Below are 16,122 nucleotides of genomic sequence, written 5' to 3'. Positions count from 1 at the left end.
AACCAAATTGGTAATCTCCTCAAAGACTATTTGCCATCAAACCGTGTTGACTGGGGATTAGTTCTATTTCTAGCCTTTAATTCTTGATGAATTGAATCCCATATCAGCTTCTCCATTATTTTGCCCAGGATCGAGGTCAGGCGAACCAGCCTATCGTTCCCAGGTCAACCCACTTGCCCTTTTTCAATATTGGCACAACATTAACACTATGCCAAGCACCTGGAATTTCCCCAGGATTTATTAAAAATTAACCTAAGTGATCCAGAGAGCTGGTCAGCCAGCTCTGAGAGGCATAAACACAGCAAAGCAAAACTCGATGCAGCAAATCCGCAGACCAGGAATAAAGTGATAGGAGCATTGTTTCACATCGAAACAAGCCAAAGGACCAGTCCTGCGGTGGGCCCCGCACGTCCCAGACTGGATACGACTGAAGAAACAGGGCCCAACCCGCAGGAGTAAAAACTAAAATCAGTCTTTATTATTTGTCTTGTGGTAGCATCTCACTTCAGGGAGGGGCCGGTGGGGTTAGTCACCACACACAGAACGCACAGGCCCTGATCCAGAGAGCTAGCCTGCAGCAAGGCAAGGTTCAAGAGGGTTAGGATCATGTTTGATTATCCAAGGCATGGAGGCCGGGTGGTTTTTTAGAAGCCTAATACGAAGCTTTTAAAGGCCAGTATTCAGATCCGGGTAACGCCAAGCCAAGCTGAGCATAGGAAAGCAAATGGAAAGTTATGGTCCAACTGCTTCTATGCACTAGTTCTCAGGGTTTCACCCGGGGATGGATGAACCTGTTTCCCAGTGACAATGGCTCCGCACGTACGCCATTGCCATATTGTGTGAGATGTTTTGTTCCATGTCATCTTGTGCTCTGAGGATGTCAGCCCTGCCTGGAGGGCAAGAAAGCTGCTGTGTGTTTGTCCCATCTCTCACGTTGTGCCCACACTCCAATAATCCTGGTGAACAACCGAGACAAAGTGGAGGCTGGAAACCAGGGACAATTGTTCACGAACATTTATTCAGATTCAAAAGCCAGTTTCATTTTGTCCATGTTCTCATGACCCCTTTCCTGAATAGTCCAGCCCCTAAGCTTGACCGGTGGTAAATATTCACAAAAGGTTAAATCTGACTTTTACGCAAAGCTCATTCAAAACTACAAGAATGCCTTCAGAGATCGCGAAGCTAAGTGCACATAGGGCAGCAGAGCAGAAGAGTTGTTTGGTTATGAAGGACAAAGATAAATCCAATCAAAGCACCAATTCGGCATCTAATTTTAGCGGTTGCCATTTCGGATGCTTTCCTCACCCTCGTGGGTCCGCTCCTCTTTGCTGTGTGCACCGACAAGAGACACCGTTCAAAAGCCTGCTCCTGGATCGGTTCCCCATTTTTCCTGCAAACCAAACAAGGAGGCAGGCAATGACAAAGATGCCACTCCAACTGGTGACAACGTGGGCGGACAGCGCTGTCTGCACCGCTGCGACTTTGTTATAAAGCCGAGGTGCAAACAATAAAGCTACGTGGTAACTTGGCCTGGAGAAGTATTTCTTTCCACTGCTGCACGAGTGACACTTCCAGCCATCAATACCACTACTAAAGCAATGCCCCAGATGGAGTGATGGGAAAAGTAAGTGGTAATTACAGTTGTACATACTCTACCCAAGAAAGAGCAGATCAGGTGCAATATCCCATGTAAGTACTACACATTTACACAGTGCTAGCAACTAACAGCATCTCTAAAGTGCTCCAGATAAAGTCGTCATTAGCAACAACAAACAAGATCAGCCTCAGTCATTGTGGTAGGCTGGATTATTAGTGCTGGAAAAACAGCTCCCTTAACAGCATCTGAACCAGCTGAGATTCATCAGTGTCTAATTAGCAGAAGTTTCATTCATTGGTTGCTTAGCTAAAATTCTCTCTTGCATCATGGAAAATTTAGCTCCAAAGGCTAATACCCAGATCCTGTTCGTGTGCTGAGCATCTTCAGTGCCCAGCAAGAATTACAAGGACCTTAGCAAATTGCAGGGCCAGGTTGTTACATTCTCAGACAACCTCAGCATTAGCACTCCCACTTTTGCAGGTGCAACCTGACACAGCGAGAACACACCCATTTCCCGACTGTTCATGCAAATCCAGTTGTTCGTAAGCCAACCACCTAATTTTCCATACAAAACACACAAATGACCCGTTTCATGCAGGAGATGGATGTAGGAAGGGACTGTGAGCTGAAAACTTGGACTTAAGACTTAAAAAAAAACCCCAAACTTTTTATTGCAACTTAAAGTTTCTTTGGCGAGCAGAGGAGAAAATAAAATGATTTAAAAAACAGCCACAACCCACAGAAGACCGAGCCTTTAAGTAATCATATCTAAACTTATGTTCTCGTTCCAGCTCACACATTTATCAACTCTTATTTATCTCACACCATCAGTGCTGAAAAAACTGCTCTAATATTTCCACTTGAAAAAAAGACGTTGCATGTAAGACAGGGCACTTCCCTTACTTGAAAAGTTACATTTTGATACAGGCAAAGGATGTGCTCAAATGTTCTAAATTATTTCCTTCAGACAATAACATCTTTCAGGTGCACTTCGGTGTTTGCCCCCTTTTCTCACTAAATCCAAAATTTTCTGACTCCGTATCAGTTTCTGAATCTACTTTGCATAAGAAAATGTTGCTTAGAATAGCTAATAACCTCCCTTTCCTGTTCTTCTGCATTACCTCTCATGGTGAATTCTTCCAGGCCTCCATAGCACGCTGACATATCTCCACACATCAGCCTCCATTCAGCAGTAGGAAATGAAGCGTGCCCCCATGATGTGATGTCAACCAAACACACGCAACCAACGAGCTGAAAGTGGAAAGGAAAATACACATTTTTCCAGCCACGAAGGGAATTCAAGACTCAGATGTTCTACAATAAAATGTCTAATCGCTGAAATATTTAGCAACACTTTGCAAATTTCACAAGTCACTCCTTTCTGGTTAGAATAGGGTGACCAGACGTGTGAAAAATTGAGACACTTATTTTTTTGGTGGGAGGGGAAGGGGGAAGAGGGTTGGGTATAGTTGCATACATAAGAAAAAAGACCCTAACTTCAGGGCAATCCCAGTCACATCGGGACAGCTGGTCACGCTCCTGCCATGACATTAACATGACAGCCAACAGCCCATGTAAGGGAACAGGGTCCACTCAGCCATTGCGTCGCTCTAAGCACACGGACAGAAGCCTTACGCCTCTCTGACGTGGCGGTGAAGGTACGATGTCAGTGTAGTAGTGCACTTACATCCGCAGGAGCAAGGCTGTAGTGTAGACACTGCCCGAAGGCAGCTTATGTCAACCTAACTGTGCTGTACAGTGCAGACCAGCCCTTTGTGGGAGTTAGAAGCCTGCCAACCCCTACAGACTGTCCCTTTGCGACAGCGTGCACGCAGCGTTCACACGCAGTTACTGAAAAGCTGTCCCAATCATCTGCTGGTGTACAGCTGAGTGCACACTACTCCGAGCCGCAGCTCAGCAAAGAGACAGACAGGTGTATGGGGATTATGTTAGCCTGCCTGGACAGAAACAATGACTTCCTGTACCACTGGGTTCAACGCTTACCTTGCGCTATACCGTACAGGGACTAGAGACGGTCCTGAGCCACATTCCTCGGGCCCAAGATGGGAGAGCAATGCCCCCGGGTTGGAGTTAGCTTATAACCTTCTCCAACAGAGACCATCTGCAGCGGCTCAGCTTCTTCAGAGACCAACTCAAATGGTAAAGGATGAATCATAAGCAGCCAAAAGAACTGCTGCAGCTGTAGTTCTTGGGTTTGTTTTTTTAAAAAAAACTTTGCTAAAAGACAATTTTTAAGCCAACCCAACAAAACAAAAAAACCCCAAAACCCAACCCTCTACCACTGGCACCCGCTGGTTGTACGCAAGCATATTCGCACAGGTAACGCCTTCACTGGTGCACTTTGTGGGTGCACGCCCAGATCCGGTAGTTCAATGCCTTCCCCATGTACACGCCTCTGTGCACCTGCCAGGCTTACAGGCACTATTGCAGGGGGGGAGGATTTGACCCCTTCTACAAGCTCCAGCTGGAAATAGGAGATGCAGCACGGAATCGGGCCCCTGAGTGGCTGTTTCGGTCTGAATCTGGGTAGCACAAAAGTGGCATAAACTGGAGCAGGTCCGGGATGTCACTAACTTAGAGAAGCCTTTGTCAGGCTGTCTGGGGGCTGCAGGCTGCCAGAATCCCTGCTGAGAGTTCCAGACACACCCTCTGCTGGGACCTGCAAGGGGCTGGGGGCTTGTCTCAGTCCTTCTGAACCTGGAGAATCATCCCTGGCGGTTCCTTTATGGCCCCTGTATAATGCTTGAGGGAGGGTCAGAACCGGCCACTTCGGGTTTCGTGCCGAGAGGCAGACCCTGCCATCCCCACAGATGGATATCTCCGTACCCAGCATCGCGGCCCAGGAGTCAGGGCCCTGCACCGCACCAGACACGGTCATGAGCTAGGAAAGAATCAACAACTGTAATTTGTTTGTCATTTGGATCGTGTTTATTCACAGAGAGCAAAAAAATTGTCGGCAGGGCAAATGGAGCCTTAGCTTAGGAAAAAGGTGACCCTCAGAAGGAAAAAAACAAGCTGGAATTGTGCCCCTTTGGACTTCTTATGAGAAAGGCAAGACATGAAAGACTTGGGGGCCTTTGGTTTTATAAGGGATTCCCCCCCTGCCAGTTTACTCTGCTGGGGAAGACGCTCTGAGGGTTGGAGAATTATTGAAGTGACAACCTCACAAAAAAGCCAGCAGGGTGAAAGTTGAGCAATGGAGAGGAAGAAGGGTTTTTAGTCAGACTCTTTTAAAAAACAAACAAACAAACAAAAAAACAACCCACCCACCCACCCACCCACACACACCTCTGACTTTTGTTTACATCTATTTAATATCATTTTGGATTAAGGGGTCATCTGTTTTAAGGAAACAGCACATTCATCCTTTCAATTCAGTGGTAAGAGGAGACAGTAAACATGCTCCAAGACACCCAAGTTGTTCCTTCAGTACAACTGGGACAGATCAGGCACAGCAGTCTGGATATTTCTAGAGTAAAAAAATTTAAAAGCGTTTCAGGTTTCTACAATATACAGAAGCAAAATATTGTCTATCTAGCAACATATCCCAGAGTCAGGTGTTTGTACAGCACCTAACACACTGGGGCCTGATCCATAACTGAGGGCCCCTACCGCCTACAATAATAATTTAAGAAAAAAATCTTCAGCAAGCCACCTTTATGAGAACAAAAGCCTACATAAGAGAGGATTCCCCTGTAACGATCTGGGCTGGACAGAACCCAAAACAGTCATTTCAGACTGCATCCTCATTACCAACATCAACATTCAGTACGCAGAGACTGTCGTGGCTTCTGTCTCTCTGTCCACGGACAACAGGACCTTGACCCACATCTGCACCCACAGTTTAAAATGAAACTGTTCTGAGGTTTGCAAAACCTTGGTTACTTCTGTTAAACTGTGCATCTGATCTCTGGCCTTTCTGGTTTCAGCTGGGACCAGAAGAGGAAGCAGCAAGATCTCTCCAGCAAGGCTGTTCATGTACTGGGCGACACCAGGAAGCACTTGATATGTCATTAGAGACTCTGATCTTGTGATACTTCCAACTCAGAAGGGTTACAACCAGCAGTGTTAGAGCAGTTGCGACAGAGAATTCTGGGGTCCCTCTGAAAGAGGCGCGCACAGGCCTGGGAGCTTTACTTCTCAGCTCCAGGTTTTCCTGGGTTGATTTAATCTGGGATGCTCAGGCATCTGAAAGAGAAAGGGAAGCACGCCTTTAACTTGCTGCACTGCCAAAGTGGGCTGTGTATTTTTATCCCATGTAGGCTTTGAAGAGGAAAGGAAGAAAAAGCTAGAACAGCACACTCAAAAAACCACAGATTTGGCAGAGACATCTTAGCCATACGTCCAAATGTTTTGATTGCCACATCCATTTACACAAGAATAATGAGCGACTTCATGAGAGTGGATCTGTTAAAATATTACAGTCTAACTTCTAATGAACTGTTCGAGTTTAGAAAGATCTGAGCAGAGGCTCAGTTAATGCAGAAATACCGTGTGGTTTTGGTTTTGTGGCTTCCAGCTGATCTCTTTCTGCTGCTCGGCAGCGTCTATATTCTTTCTGTTTAGCCCACAACTGTCAGCTCTGAGATAATAGTTACATACTGTAGTTTGCGCCTCTTGAGGAACACAGACATCTTTACACGGGCTCTTGCCCTGCCTTCTCCCTACAACTCTCCCCAAACAATGCACAGAAAGAGAGGGTTAAACAGATCTCAGCTGAAATAGCCAGAGAGGGGAAGTAATGACAGAAAGCCACAATGGTGGCAATGATAGATGGTGATGACAGAAAAGCACCAGCTGGCAGAGACACCAGGAGGAAACTGAAGGCAGCAGCAGAGATGTGATGATGCATTTCAGAAGGGGTCTCGGTTCCCAGGAAAGAAAAGCCTTAGTGGGCCTTTGGCAATCGCCTCAGTTTTAAAAAACCAGAGGAAGCATTTATTTATTTTTAGCAAAGGCCTCTCTGCTGAGGGTCATTAACGCCCAGCTCACAGGACAGGTGGAAAGTTCTGTGCTGAATAATTAAAATCACGAAAGGTAAGTTTTAAAGGCCTTAACAAGGCAAACCTCTTATTGAAGTCAACGGGCCAAAGCCTGGTGCAAGGTGCTAAGCACCCTCCCCACTGATTGAAGCTAACGGGGGCCGAGCTGTGACCCTTTGAAAAATGGTCACCATTAGGTTTCAGAGTTAACATCGCTGAGCTGGGCGGAGCTCTAGTTTTGGTCTGCCTTTGTACAACAGGGCAGCAGGTCACATTCAGCAGGTTTTCCTTCCGACCACAAGAAGGGCTAGAATTAAAATGAAAGGCCATTCTGCAGGAACTGCTATGGGGACTAGGGTAGTGCTGGGACCAGGCACCACCTAGGAGTGGTTCCATCCCACTCTTGGGAGGGCTGGTTGTAAAATGGCATGAAGCCTGAACATCGAAGCCCGGGGCTGAGTCTTGCAGACGGCACTCGCTTCTTTGACTGAAGTGGTGAAGTCCACACCGATGTCATTAATGCAACGCATGACACAGAACAGTCATGAAAGTCCGGCCCCAAGGTCCCACTGGAAATCTAACGCACACTGTGGAACAGAACGCAGATTCCCTGAGTTCCAGTCGCCTCCTTCCTCTTTAAATGGCCTGATGTTGCGGGAGGGTCAAGGCTTCCAATGGAATCAGGAATTTCAATTCCATCCCGTCTCTCCTGAGTCGTACGAGAGATGCGCAATTCTCACTGCAATTTGTACAGCCTTAGAATGTCATTTCCAACAAGTCGTCTAATAGCAAGGCAAACAACCCACAGCTGTCTGCATTACAAAATAATTGGGCGCATTAGAAGGTCACAAACAAATCATCAAAACACCCAGGAAAGCGTTCCCCGGCGCTATTCACTGGTTAGATTTGACCTGGAGACGTAGGGCTGAGTGGATGTCTCCAAGTGGTCTCTTCCCAGCCACAGTTGGGGTTATTCTGGGAGGGAGGATTGCGCTGTCTCTAGGCCAACGGTGATGAGAAGCAGCCACTTTGCATTAAAAATACGGCCCCAGCCTGGGGCTGGAAGCAGTGTGACACCCCACTCCTGGCCCGTACACTTCTCCTCCTGGCTCAGCCAGGCCTCTCCCATCGGCCGGGGCACAAGATGGTGGCTCTTGTGAGGTGGACACCGGGTCTTGGAAGAAGGGGATTGGGGCTGACACCCGGCTTCTTTCATACAGGCTGCTGAGGAGAGTGAAGCACGAAGAGCAGGACTTTCAGGAGGGTCAGGACCCACAGCGGGGTCCAGGTTCTCCAGCAGAACTCAGCACCTATTCAGGGAGCTAAATGAGCGACAAGGACCCTCGGCACTGAGAACAACAGAGAATCCCCCAGGCGTCCAGTGAGAGCTGCCGGGAGCCATGTTGCTTCTGGCCCCGAGTGGAGACGGGGCCTGCAGGGCGACTTGGTCCCACCGCACTTTGCGTGGCAGGTAAACGACGCCTTTCAAAACCAAGTGGTAAGTCGTCGGAGAGAAGCAGGCTGCTGTGACTACTTCAATCCGCATTAGCGGTACTGAAAAGCCCAAACCAGCCCCCATTATTCACTGCTCCCTACCCTCACGGCTCAAGGGGCACTGCCGCTGCCTGCCGCCTCTTTGAAAGGCAAATGCAGTTTGCATCCAAAGCAGCAGTTCAGTCCTATGGCTTGGGCAGCAGAAAGCTGTTCACGGACGGGAGACCAGAGCATCTCTGTAACCTTGGGATGAGACGTCATTTTTCCAGTTTCGTATCCAGTGTCCCAGGATCCCCCGGCCGGCCGGGTCAGGTGTATTCGGTTAGATTGCCTCTTAACGTGGAGTGCTGGTGTCCAGGACACACGGACAGCGCCAGTCCTAGACTGCAAACAGAGGGATTCCATTTGATCAGGGGCATAACATGGAAAGGGGGGAAAAGACGCTTTTAAGGAGCGCACCCGCATCGCACGCAGACAGCGCTGCGACTCAGGCAGGAAGACATCAAACCATTGCGTGGTTTTGGAAGCAGGGTGCACCTCAGGGGACAGGCCTGTGGGTATTTCATCCCGCCACGGATGGGGCCTGGCAAGAGCTATTGTGCCACGTTCTTGCTGCTGTGAAGCAGGATGTCCTGGGAACCTTCACAAGCTGTGGGGTGTGATTGACAGCGAGTGTGGCCAGGAAAGACCCTTTGTATCACATTGCCTAGGCCCTGCATCGCATCCAACCTCTTACTGAGGGGAAGAACTCATTACTTTAAGTCTCGGATCCAAAGTCTATTGAGACTTCCAGTGTCCAATCACTGTAACTATTAAAAACATCTGTCCTGTTATCCAGCCGACTCTTTTCCTCCCACAGTTTTAGGTCTTAGCTGCTATCCTGGGACAAGATAAACGTTTTCCTTAAATGTATGTCATTTTCTTTGAGGCGTTTCTAGACTTATGTCCCTCTTACCTAGGAAGAGGTCAGCTTTGCCACCATAATCAGCTTCTTCAGTCTCTCCACACACGTCAGGCCCCCCTCACAATCCACATGGCATGTAAGCGGGCCTCCTTAGTGTGTTCTCTCTCTCTCTCTCTTTAAAATACCGCGTCTCAGAAACCAGTGTCTCAGTACCAGCATAACGACTCTTCTGGACTGGAGACAGAGTGTAGCGGTGAGTGCCCTTGGACACCGGTAACTCTGCGTTTGGTACACGTGGCAAAATGAAAACGCTTACCTTCCACTAGCCTCATGTAGCGCTCAAAGCAGCTAACTTCACCGTGTGCAGCATCTTCATCTTCCAGAAGACGGATGCATCCCCCACCATATCTGTAGCGTACCTCCACTAGGGGACTCCAAAGCAACAGTTCTTTGGAGATCACCTCCCACCCATACACCTTCTGCAGAGGGCGTCATGAGCTCTTTCAAAAGGTGCACTTCATCAGCTAGCTATTTATTATTTAACAGCAGCATTACAGCAGTAAAGACACAGGGAAAAAAATCAGCACAGTCCCTGCCCCACTGAGATTTCATATCTAAGTTAAGCGAAAGCATGTTACGGAGCCTTGAGTAACACATGGCTACAGGGCCTTTTGTGTACATGTACCGTCCCTGTATTAATCAAATCTCTTAAGAGGATGACACCATTTGTGATGTTTGTGTGGAGCGTTGAGAAATACTCCTGCAGTTTAGCTGTGCTTCAAATAAAACATAATTAATTTACCAGCAGGAAGGATATAAATAACTAAATGAGGCAGAGCAACTTATTCATGAGGCCCAAATTTAAGGCAGTTCTTATTCCTGGCATTGCGGGTTAATGAGCACTGTCTCCCTTTTCTAACAGAATAGCTCCAAAAATAAGACGGAAGAGTCACACTCATTTGTGAAATAGGCCCACGCATTGTAATTTCCATTCTGATGCTCTAGTTCTTCCTCCCTCCAGTTCTGGATGAATCAGAACCTTCCCCAAAATGAGACTTGGTGGACAACAACCCTCATCTCAAGCCGGGTGAAGAGAGTGAGGGAAAGCTGTCAAGTTCACAGTCTCTCCTCCAGGATGACATTTGATTTAGGATTCATGGCAGAAGGCAGGTCAGCTCTAAGATGACCAATTGAAGATTTCACACAGTTTTTATATATTTCATTTGCAATGTAATGTGTCTGGTTTAAGCAACATTAGGTGTGTAACGTAGGAAACCACCCAAAAGCTTTGAAGAGAGTGCAGTGTCAGCTCCACGAGAGGCTCTCCTGAGGCGTTGTACAGTCAGGAAAAATCTCTGGTGCTTCAGATTTAAACCAAGAGCAAGCTGAGAGAGAGGAAGCAGGAAAAGACGATGGGATATCCATATCTGCTCTTTTTAATGCAAACCATTCTGCACAGCTGTGGTGTCAAAGTCTATGGCCATGACTCCCCCACCGCTCTAGTGTCATGTATTAATCAGGGACATGCAATGCTCCTATGTATGTTAGAGCACTAATTTATCTGATCAAAAATATTTTACTAACGCAAAAAAAAAAGTCATTAGAAAGGAGAATGTTCCAGCCACACAAAGTTAGCATGTGCAGAAAGAGAGCCATGATAGAGAAGAGGGAGCGGTTTAGATGATCAAGTTACACAAGACACAGTCTACTTTTCAGTACTGCTAGTGAAGGAAAGAAATCCCTTATTTGCCCAGCTCTAAACAATAATAAACCTATGCAGCACTTCACATTTTTTTCAAGTGACTGTACAAACATTAGTTAATATTTGAACTCAATATATTTTGACGTACAGAGCACACAGTCTGTCTGCGAGACTTCAGTAAACTTATTTTGGGAATTGTGTGGGTCAAACTTCCTCACTAGGGGAGTTCAGATTTGTTTCACACAGAAATATATTGAGAATTACATGGACAAATTAAAATCTGGGCAAGAGTAGAAGAGAGGTCAAAGTATGTTCCCTGGTTCATTTCAGAACATAAATGTCATGCAAAATGTGAGGATATCAGACTATGTTTACCAAGTGTTTTGCATCTTCAACAAGAAGTGGATGAGAAGGAATTCCCTCCTCCTAGCTTCTCATTAGCAAGGAACACAATGAAGTGTTTGTGTGTATAACACTGAAGCAATCAGAGCTGTATAAAACAGGAAGTTCCAATAGTTGGTCCCTTCAGGACAATACCTCATATTTCCCCATTATGCTGGGACCTGTGTAGCTAATACTAGCAGGGCTCTTACATTGGCTTTGCTTGGGTCAGTCTCATGACTCAGTAGACAAAGTCATGGCACTGAACTGCCTTGCATCAGGTTTTCAGCATGAACCTAGCAATGCACATTAATCATGGATCGAGTTCCAGAAAAGAGCGACCCTCTCAAAAAGGCTTCAAGTGTTATGTGACTCTGAAAAGAAATCGTCAGAGACGGACCTTCTGACTCAACTGGTCGTCTCTCTGAGAGATCCCTGAAGTCAAGGGGATCATCGCCACGGATGAGAACCGCACCAAGCTTTGGCCTTTTATGTAGATGTAAATTCCAAGGCCAGAAGGGACCACGGTGATCATCTAGTCTCACTTCCTGTGAAGCACAAGTCGTAGAATTTCCCCACAGTAATTCCTAGGGCAGATCTCTGTGTTTGGGATCCTATCTGCCTACCTGAGTGAACATTTTTTACCACGTTTACTCCCATTAACATTGTAGAGCTGTGGGCCGATTCATGTGGAAATAACAAAGTTCCACTGGCAGGACTAATTTGTAAGAGGTAAATAGTGGTGTCCCCCAGGTTCTGTACTGGGACCAGCGCCATTCAACACATTCACAAGTGAGCTGGACAAAGGGGTAAACAGTGAGGTGGCAAAATGTACAGATGATACAAAACTACTCAAGATACTTCAGTCCAAAGCCGCCTGCCAAGAGTTACAAAGGGATCTCACAAACCTGGGTGACTGGGCAACAAAATGGCAGATAAAAATCCAGTGTTGATAAAATCAAAGTAATGCACATTAGAAAACAGAATCCAACTATACATATAAAATGATGGGGTCTAAGTTAGCTGTTGCCACTGAAGAAAGATCTTGGAGTCACTGTGGCTAGTTCTCTGAAAACATCCACTCAATGTGCAGCGGGAGTCCAAAAGGCTAACAGAATGTTGGGAATCACTAGGAAAGGGATAGATAATAAGAGAAAATATCCTATTGCCTCTATATGAATCCAGGATACGCCCACATCCTGAACACTGCGTGCTGATCTGGTCGCCCCATCTCAAAAAAGATATATTGGAATTGGAAAAGGTTCAGAAAAGGGCATCAAAAATGATTGGGGTATGGAAAAGTCTCCCTATGAGGAGAGATTAATAAGACTGGGAATTTTCCAGCTTGGAAAAGAGATGACTAAGGGGGGATGTGATAGAGATCTATAAAATCATGACTGGTGTGGAGAAAGTAAATAAGGAAGTGTTATTTACTCCTTCTCATAACACAAAAACTAGGGGTCACCAAATGAAATTAATAGGCAGCAGGTTTAAAAATGAACAGAAGGAAATACTTCTTCACACAACACTCAGTCAACCTGTGGAACTCCTTGCCAGAGGATGTTGTGAAGGCCAAGACTATAATGGGGCTCAAAAAAGAACTAGATAAATTCATGGAGGATAGGTCAATCAATGGCTACTAGCCAGGATGGGCAGGGATTGATGTTTGCCAGAGGCTGGGAATGGTCAGCGGGACGGATCACTTGATGATGACCTGTTCTCTTCACTCCCTCTGAAGCACCTGGCATTGGCCACTGTCAGAAGACAGAACACTGGGCTAGAAGGACCATTGGTCTGACCCAGTCTGGCCATTCTGATGTGCTCACATTTACACTTGGCCAACTTCACTTGAGGAAATGGTGGTTGCATGGGTGAAAGAGGCAGAATTAGAATGTCAGAACTCAGGGCTGGTACATGAGCCAGGAAGAGTCTGGCTGGACTGTCACTGACAGGTGGATGTTACAGGATGAGGCAGTTAGGAGGGGTGGGAAAGCTTCTTTATACCTGTAAACTCAGGAAGCCCTTGAAAGACACTAAGTCCAGGATCTCACCAGTGCCTTTAAAAGACAGATGCACTGTAATTGCTCCTAGCCATCTTTTCAGGGCCTTGGCTGAGCTCAGGCGGCCTTGAACGTGTGGTATTTAGGATTTTGATTATTTATTGAACATTTGAGCTGGGATTGAAATGGGCGAGACAATTGCAAGACCACCACCAGCAATAATCCAAAGTAGCTGGAGTCTATTGACGCTCAGGGCATGCTGCACAGCATCTCTCGTCACAGGAGCTGATGTGGAGATGGACTTTTGCAGGAAAGCAGATGGTGGGGGAGAGGTGGTGGGTGTCTGGGGGCAGTATACATTTGTTTTGCTGGTTTATGGCTAGAGTTTCCTGTAGCTCCAGGAATAAGTCTGCCAGACGCAGAATACCGGACTGGTTGGACCAGCAGTTTAGCAAATCTTTCATTCCCGTTCTGTCCCCACCACTTAGCTAATTATAACCGGGCCCTTCTGTAGCATGCTTCACCCAGAAGGATCCCAAAGCATTTAACAGATTGTCCACAAGGGGATTACGCCCCATGGCGCGGAATGCAGTAGCCGGTTTGATACCAACACCAGTGTCACACGCACATTGGTAGGAGCTTCTCCAAAAAAAAGGCAGCAGCAGCAGAGCGGAGTTTGGTGTTTGCTGGTTTTGTGGGGGGCCGAATGTAACGATCAATCACCCAACTTTGAATGTGGCCACAAATCCAGAGTGAACTGACCCACTCCCACAAAAAGCATCAAGGTCTCTCTGGAGACCAGAGGCAGTCAGGGATTACATTTGACATCTCATCAGAGGTCAGTTACTGAACCTAGTGTATCACCAACACCACATCCTGCCGCAGGGCAGGTCAGGTCAGGTCAGGTCACCCCCCGCCAGATCTCCCATCCAAGCACTGGGCAACTCTAGTGCTACTTAGCTTAGGGGGTCAAACACTAGCCCAGCCAGAGGCACAGCAAAGGTTCCTTGCTCAGGGGGAGCCCCAGCAAGCCAAAGTTAGTTGAAGAGTATCTTTTCAGCAGGGTGAGCAGCCAGCAAGTGTGAAAAATCGGCATGGGGGTAATAGGCACCTGTGGAAGACAAAACCCCGACTATCAGGACTGTCTTTAAAAAATCAGGACATCTGGTCACCCTACTTTTAAGTAATTCCATTATAATCAGGTTAACACGCTGCAGAAATGACTCCTGGATACTCTTGACTTTACAGCTCCAGGTAACATGCAAGAAACGTCCTCCTACACTGTCTGAAGTGTGTGAATTGCAACAAACATGCAGCCCACGCACTGGTTTACCAATTCAGTAGCAGGGACAAGTCCCTTGGAGGAAGCAGTGGGCTCGCCTTTGACCTGCTCAGATCTCCCTACTCTCACTCTGGTGGCCCTTCCCTGGTTTCCCCTCCAGCAGATTGTCTGCAATGTGTGGCCGCTTTTTCATTTGCCAGCGCTTAAAAGGATTGAAAAGATTAGGGGATTTCAGTTTAGCAGCATGTCAGAGAGCTTCCTGCTTGAGAATAACACGCACTAATCAATATCAGTAGACCACAGCCCACAAGACTGCTGTAAAATGAAAACAATAATAATAATTTAAAGAAACCAGAGATGTGTGCTTTCAGTTTTGTAACTGATCACACTTGGTTAATGGTTTGTAAAGCACAGGCCAATATAAAAGTAAAACTGCTTAACTGGAACCTGATGTGCAATCCGTCATCCTAGACTTTACCAAAGATCCCATTTTATTTGCACCTAACTCAAGGGCATCACTGATCGGGAAGTAAAAGAGAAAGCAGTCCTCAGATCCTCAATCAACTGATACTCTGATCTCAGTCCTCTAATAACCTTTTAATAGTTAAAGCTAATATGGGAAGATAAGCATAGATTAAAACCAGGTCTATCAACATCTGTCATGAGAAATGTCATCATAGACAGCATAATGGAAGTTATGTCTTAGCTCTGTGGCTGCACATGGGCTGGCTGTTATTAAAACGTGTAGTGTCAATCAGTACTCTACAATCAGCACTGAGATATCATTGTCATTCGTCGTAGCATGACTCCCTCCCCCCTTTCTCTTTTCACTTTGATTGGAATACAGCCTCCTGGGAGACATGAACTCATCACAAATGGCTTCCCAGGGATGAGAGCAAATGAAATGTAACAAATCTCCATTTGCAATTTTTGGAGCACGTGGCTAGAATGGAAAATTGGAATCTGGTGCTCAGATCTTTCCTTAGTGTGTTACAGTGCAGTTAATAGTTCCTGCCTGCTAAAATAAACCCATTATCACCTTCATCTTTCATTTCCAGCAGAGCTAAATAATATGGTAAAATGGCACAGCTGGTCTCATTTAGTCCAGGATTTTCACTTTCACAACATATGCAAAAGGAAAAATGTTTTATTTCAGTTTTCTTCAGAGCTCGATTACACTGTAGACAAAAAGGTGTTTTTAACATGCCATTTGTGGCACATTAAAGCTTCTGTGGTGATGCAGAACTAACAGAGACGATGAACTTCACATGCACACACTGGCTGCGGTGCCCAGGGAAAGTTTCTGAAACAGACCGTTTGTCTACTCACAGTTAGTCCAAGACTCCAGCCTTGAATCTTGAAAGTTCTTCAAGTTTAGTGTCACTTGGGGCTGGCTCGGCTTCTTCCCCCGACTTCAAAGCCAGGTTTTATCTTTCCCTGCAGGATGGGAACAGGAGCTCTAGGCACAACTGAAATCTCACATTAATGCCCACTCATCCTACTAAAGTGAAAAGAAATCAGTGTTTCCCAGTGTCAGTCAATTACTATAATTGGTGTCAATCTGCTCCAGCTGAAACTTGTCCCAGGATGAGGATTTGATTTGATTTGTTAACGTCACAGCAGAATCAGGTGTCATCTTCACCCCCTGGACGGCTAAACACAGCACAACTCAGTGGACTCAGGTGAATTTGTTTAATGCCCTGGTAGCTTTAAACAGCTGCAGGTTCTTCCAGGGCAATTGCAAAGGCCCTTCCTATCT

The 16,122-nt window shown here is 46.4% G+C and overlaps 1 long non-coding RNA gene across 1 annotated transcript; it reads right to left on the bottom strand.

The window, feature by feature from the left end:
- Positions 1 to 996: 996 nt before the first annotated feature.
- On the bottom strand, positions 997 to 15,847 carry LOC137158295 (uncharacterized). Its single transcript, XR_010921351.1, has 3 exons — positions 15,693 to 15,847; positions 2,719 to 2,848; positions 997 to 1,390 (listed from the first exon to the last, which is right to left on the bottom strand). It is a non-coding gene; the product is annotated as an uncharacterized lncRNA (long non-coding RNA).
- Positions 15,848 to 16,122: the final 275 nt, after the last annotated feature.

The sequence above is a fragment of the Emydura macquarii genome, unplaced genomic scaffold, assembly GCF_026122565.2.
Source record: "Emydura macquarii macquarii isolate MOO-44397 ecotype Brisbane River unplaced genomic scaffold, CSIRO-AGI_Emac_v2 contig_1644, whole genome shotgun sequence".
NCBI classification, from domain to species: Eukaryota; Metazoa; Chordata; order Testudines; family Chelidae; genus Emydura; species Emydura macquarii.
Note: the sequence above shows the minus strand (reverse complement) of the source record. Positions and strands in the feature narration are given on the sequence as shown.